Genomic DNA, 6,000 nt, shown 5'->3' on the forward strand with positions numbered 1-6,000 from the left:
TTGTGCCTTAGTCGTTCTGATTTTGTCCCTGCATGCTCGTGCTATCCTTTTGTAACTCCCTGGCAATTTGTCCGTGTTTCCAATTTTTGTAGGATTCCTTTTTGATTTTCAGGTCATTAAAGAGCTCCCGATGGAACCATATTGGCCTCGTACTATTCTTCTGCTCTTTCCTTTGCATTGGGATAGTTTGCAGTTATACGTTTAATATTGTCTCCTTGAGAAAATATTGTCTTCAGCTCCCCTGAACTCCTTTTCCCTCAGATTTTCTTCCCATAAAGGCAAGTAGCCGATGAATGCAATTGAACGAGGATGCATCGGAGGGCTGGGAAGCATCAGTGAAACGGTGTCTCTCACTGAGCCAACCCAGCGCTGCTCATGGTCATGAGAGTGAGGTCTCCGCAGGTACTTCTGCAAATGCTTCTGACTATATCCCTGTGCGGCATTAGAATGAATCAGCATAGATTCATTTAGTGCCCACACCTATGGCCTGCGTTAGCCCGTCTTCTTACTGTATCAATTCTGGCCTGTGAACCTTCACCCTGGGCTGGATTCTGCTGTGTTGGAATCAATGGGAGATTTGTCAGTGTCTTCAGTGGGTATTGGACCGGGTCCCGTGTGTGCTTGTGTTGGGAAGCATAGAATGCATTGCTCAGCTAACTGTGAATTTCCAGGTGTTCGTTGCTTTCTGTTGTATCCTTAACACAACCACAATGTAGGTTTTTTTGTGAGGATGTGGCCTATACATCTGGGTGACTGAATATGTGTGTGTGTGTGTGTAAGTATGACTTTGTGTGATTGTGTCCACGGTCCTGATCCTTCAACGGCATCCACACAACAGAAACTTTGTACCTGTGCAGCACCCCATGGAAGTCACACGGCCCTTAGGAGGCACAGCGGTAGCCCACGTGGCTCGTATTGCAAGATGTGTGTGTGCGTGTAGGTCTATGCAGGGTTATGTGAACGTATGTGCACACACACCCTTGTTCATGAACAGAGAAGTGTATTGTCAATGGTCCCTATTGTATCGATTTTAAACGTTACATTTGATCGTGTTGGCTGGTGACTACTCACTGAAGTCTATACATTAACTAGGTATGGTTAAAACAGAAACCCGTGTTATCAGAAACTACGCAGATGCTCCTGTCCAAATGAGGTGGAAAGCAGTTAGAGCAAAGATGGGCTGGCAAAATATTTGTCACTTGGCTTGGAAGTTTCAGAGATGCTAACAGCACTTAGAAGGGATCTTTCTTAATGGAGACGTAGAAAGTGGAAAAATATGGGGGATCGTTGTTACCGTTCTTTGCTTCAGAGAGAAAGGCCCGAAAGCTTCCCCACTCTCCCCTTCCAAATAGTTTTTATCTGGCTCGGGGGATTATAATATTGGAGTTTCAGGTCTTCTCTACCCTGCAAGTCTCCAGCAATGGCTGGGGGACTCCCAGGTGTGATATCACAAATTCCAAAGAAGTGAAAAAGGAACGCCATGGAGGCGTTTCTCGGTAACTGTGGGCCAGCACCGGAGGACGAGTTTCCATCAGCCGTTGTGTCATGGGTCTGCCTCGCTGGCATGACCCCAAATGAACTACAAATGCTCAGCTCAACCCAAGCTGAGTGTAGGTCACAGCCGAGGGTGACTGCCCTCACTTCTGTCACTGGCAGCACAGGGCTGGGGGAGTTCTGGGTTTGGATGGGGTGAGGGAGCTAGAGGGAACAATCCACCTCGAGCTCTAGATCAGTGGTTCTCAACCAGGGGTCCGGGGCCCCCTGGGAGACAGTGAGCAGGTTTCAGGGGGTTCGCCAAAATAAACCAGAGAGCAGGGCCAGCGTTAGACTTGCTGGGGCCCAGGACAGAAAGCGGAAGCCCAGGCCCCTCCTCCCCGGGCTGAGGCCAAAGCATGAGCAACTCAGCTTCGCCCTGTGGTGTGGGGCTCCCGGCAATTGCCCTGCTTGCTACCCCCTACCGCCAGTCCTGGCTTTTAACCTACTAAAACAGCTGGCACGGGTGGGCCATGTTGGGTGGGGGACCCAGAAAGAAAGAGGTTGAGAACCCCTGCTCTAGAGAAAGCTTGAGTCTACGCAGGGCCTGACTCCCCAGGTGTTTAAAACTCTCTCTTTTTCATTATCATCTATTTAACACTGGGAATAAACCCTCTCTTTGGTAGTGTCGGCCCCTCCAATCCTTTCAGCTAAGGCAGACAAATCCGAATCTGCATCTCCGACACCCACAACACATTCTCCATCAAGACCAGGAAGAAACTACCCATATTTTCAAGGTTAAAAAGGCCAGGTCTTCACTACACACTTACTTCAGTATAACGAAGTCTCATGGGTGTGAAAAATCCAGATCCTTGAGTGACCTAGTTACAGATCGTAACCCTTGTGTAGACAGCACTACATCGGGAGGTGGAGTGACTAAGCAGACGGGAGAAGCTCTGTCTCTCTCTCTCTCTCTCTCTCCCGTCGGCTTAGGGCGTCTTCAACAAAGCGCTACAGTGCAGCTGCACCGATGCAGGGGTTGTAGTGTAGCCCTGCCCAAGGAAAACTGGTTTCAGGCCTTTGCTTCCTAAAGAAGCCAAAAGGCCGGAGCCTGATTGCTTTGGGCAAGGCCACTTCCAAAGAGGGGTACAGTGAAATGCACGAGGCGCTGCCTCATTGTATTTTAAATGGCATCCTATGGCCTGCTGACGTGACGGGGAAGTTGAGCATCGTTTGTCTCCCGTTAACAAGAAGGAAACAAATAAATTAAAACAAAATGTCCACCCTCGTGGAAGAAAAACTTCAAACTGTCCCAGATACCATTGCCTGGAGATAACATCAAACATTTAAAATATGATGCTTTAGCAAAAGGCAAAAGATACCAGGGTTGTGTTTTTTCCCTTCCTACAAGAATCCTGGGTGTGGTAGGAGGTGTTCATGCTCAAGCCACAAAACAATTTCCACCCCAAATCAGTGTCATCTAAGCAACATCTGAGGCCAAAGAGGATTTTGGCTCTGAAGTTGTTTTTGTCTCTCTTTGGTGACTGTGTTTGCCTATGTGAGTGCACATTTGTGTTGGTCTGCATACGTGTGTCTGCACTTACTTGCCTCTGTGTGCTTGTGTGAGTTTGTGTCAGTGTGTCTCTCGATGGGTTTGTCGGTGAGTGTATGTCTGTGTCTCTGGGTGGTTGTCTGTGTGACTGAATGTATGGGTCTGCCTATGTATGTTGGTACCTGTTTGTCAGTTTGTCTCTCTGTGCACTGGTGTCTGTGTGTACATGTCCAGGCTCTCTCTGTGTGAGTTTGTGTCTGGGTGACTGCATGTTTGGGTGCTTCTGTTTGTGTGTCTGTCTGTTTATCTCTGTCTGGCTTTGTGCATGTGTTTGTGTGTGTGCATGCATATTTTCCTCTCGTGGTTTTGTGCCACGCAGTTTGGGAGGCGTGTGGGTGGGTGGCTGTGTTGCGGATAGCTATTGTGAAAAGAACAGTGGAACCCTCATCTCTGAAAATATTCCAGGGTTCGTCACTAAGGCTCCAGCCCCTCAGTTTACAGCACTGACCCCACACGCCTGGCTGGAGCAGGCTGCAATAGAGTCTTGTTTTAACAAGGTCCACAGGGGCTAAATTTAGACAGAACGCGCGCTGCCCTACAATGTCGCCACTCACCACAAAAGCGAACTCCCATCCCGGCCACTGCTGACCAGCCCACATGAGAGACCCGTGTGTTTCATGCGGCCAGCCAGACTAGCACCAGCACACATATATCCCAGCTGCTCTGGTTCAAGGGGAAGAATGCAAGATGGAAGGAGGGAGGACAATGGCCCAAACAGCCTTACGCTCAGAGCAGCCAAACTACCCATGTCCAATCCTTCCCATTTCTTGCAGAGAGGGAACAAAAACCCTGCCCTTTGCATCTTGGGCCCCTCTCTGGTTACTTGTGGCTCCTGGGGTGGCTTTAGCAGAGCAAAGAGTCATAGCTCTAATTAGGTATTGAAGGATGCGTCTTAGAGGGGAATGGGACCCAGAGCTCTTTCTGCAGCCACACGAGGCAAGGAGCCAGCCCTGCCATGGCGTCTGCACCGAAGAAGTTCGTATCAGAGCCACTGAAGTTGAACAACACCATTCAGAAGTATTTCAGTGACTCTTCACTGCAGAGATGGATTTTCCCTGCTTCTTAAGACTTATGGTACCTCAGAGAGCTGCTCCGAGGGACAAAACAACCCAGCAGCAAAAAGACCCTTCAGCATGTTTTCAGTCCAGTTTCAAGGCTGCTGGCTCAGGACATATCTTCTAGCTTTGTCCTGGAAGTCAAGGTTTCTGGAGCAACGGGCTCACCAGATTCCTGATATGCTCTCTGAAGGGAACCCCTCTGAATTAGCCATTCCTAGTATGTGGGCAGACAGGGCACTTTGGAGAAGTTTTGTTTTGGAGGGAGCAACTCAGGAGCCTGTCCATGACCAACTCAAGACTAAAATGTGGGTCTGTCTGTCCAAACATCCCCAAACCAATACAGTGTGCCCCGAGAGAAACCAACAGGAGAGGCTGAGGAGATTAAATCTTCCTCGCTCCATCCCCAAATGTATCGCCCAGATGCCATGGTGATAGATCCTTGATGGACTCACTGCAGTGCTCACTTCACTCCCTCCAAGGAGCTAAGTGGGTATCATTTGGGGGTCATCCTTCCCCCAAAGAAACCATTACTCCCCAACCGGGGCTCTGAAAGAGCCAGCGCACACCCGTCATGCCACCCCACACCGTGGCAATCCCTGACTCCCACTCCAGGACACCATTCCAGGGCTGCTCACAGCCCCTGCCCTTCCCTTACCTGTTTGCAGTGAGGTGGACACCAGCTGCTCTTAGATTTCCATGGCCAGAGAGCAATAACTCCCTTCCCAGTCACATTATCATTTCCATCCGTCTCATCCAGAGCTAGGCTCTCACCTCCCAGAGGGCAGCCAAATGGTTCTTCACATCAGGGAATTGCAAGAGTGCTTGTTCTCGCTTGGTGTCTGTTTTTCCTGATTTCCTGCCTTCTGATGTATCATGAGCAAACTTGAGAAGTCTGTTCTCAGCACTTGCTATAACCACAAAATGAACAGAGCTAATGAGAAACTCAGGGGTTTCCTGCCAGCCCTGGACTAGTGGCTCCAGAGATGAAAGCGGCTGGTACAGCGTGGCACCGTAACCCACATTGCTTGGATGTCACATGCCTGACATTTGCACAGGTGTCTCCAGGGACCCCAGGGAAGCCCTGAGAAGGGCAAGCAGCTCCGGGGCCCTGCAGCTGTTCTACACTGGTCTTCTGGGGAGAGGGTGTTAAGAAAATGTGTCGGGGTGGGGGGGAAGGACTTTGACTTGTGTTCTCATTGGGTGACGAGCTCAAATGTTGCACATCGCAGCAGGGCAAACTGAGGAGAAAGAAAAAAACCCCTTTTAGACCCTCCCGCCCCTCTCCCCGAAAACCGGGTCCTGGTCACCAGGATGACTAGCTGCTGGTCAATCTGTGCAGCAACTGGCAATCCATCGATGGTCCCGGAGCAGCAGGTTTGTATAATTTTTGGTGGTGCCCAGAACAGGTCCAAATCCTGACCCCTGCCCTCCCTGCCTAAGGCTCTGGGAGGTAGTCTGGGTGCGGAATGGGGTTTGGGGTGCAGGCTCTGGGATGGAGTTTGGGTGCTGGGTGCAGGCTCTGGGAGAGAGTTTGGATGCGGGCTCTGTGAGGGAGTTTGGGTGCTCAGTGTGGGCTCTGGGCTGGGACAGGGGTTTGGGGTGAGAAGGGGGTGCAGGAGGGGGTTTGGGGTTCTGGGTGGGGTAGGGGGTTTGGGTGCAGGATGTGGGCTCTGGGAGGGGGTTTGGGGTGCAGGCTCTGGGAGAGAGTTTGAGTGTGGGCTCTGGGAGGGAGTTTGGGTGCTGGGTGCGGGCTCTGGGAGGGGGTTTGGGTTCTGGGTGCAGGGTGCTGGGAGGGGGTTAGGATGCAGGTGGGGGTACGGGGGGTTTAGGTGCTGGGTACTGGCTCTGGGAGGGGGT

At 51.0% G+C, this 6,000-nt stretch overlaps 1 protein-coding gene across 2 annotated transcripts in view; it reads right to left on the reverse strand.

Annotated features, from left to right (window-relative positions):
- The window catches only part of LCK (LCK proto-oncogene, Src family tyrosine kinase), a 31,055-nt gene extending 25,976 nt beyond the window's left edge, over window positions 1-5,079 (reverse strand). Inside the window, exon 1 of one of the 2 annotated variants that reach the window (XM_037881791.2) lies at window positions 4,799-5,079. The gene's annotated coding sequence lies outside the window, so the exon portion shown is untranslated. The remainder of the gene's footprint in view (window positions 1-4,798) is intronic. The other variant, XM_037881792.2, reaches the window with a different exon arrangement.
- Between the last annotated feature and the right edge of the window lie 921 nt (window positions 5,080-6,000).

Source organism: Chelonia mydas, chromosome 19, assembly GCF_015237465.2.
Source record: "Chelonia mydas isolate rCheMyd1 chromosome 19, rCheMyd1.pri.v2, whole genome shotgun sequence".
Taxonomy (NCBI): domain Eukaryota; kingdom Metazoa; phylum Chordata; order Testudines; family Cheloniidae; genus Chelonia; species Chelonia mydas.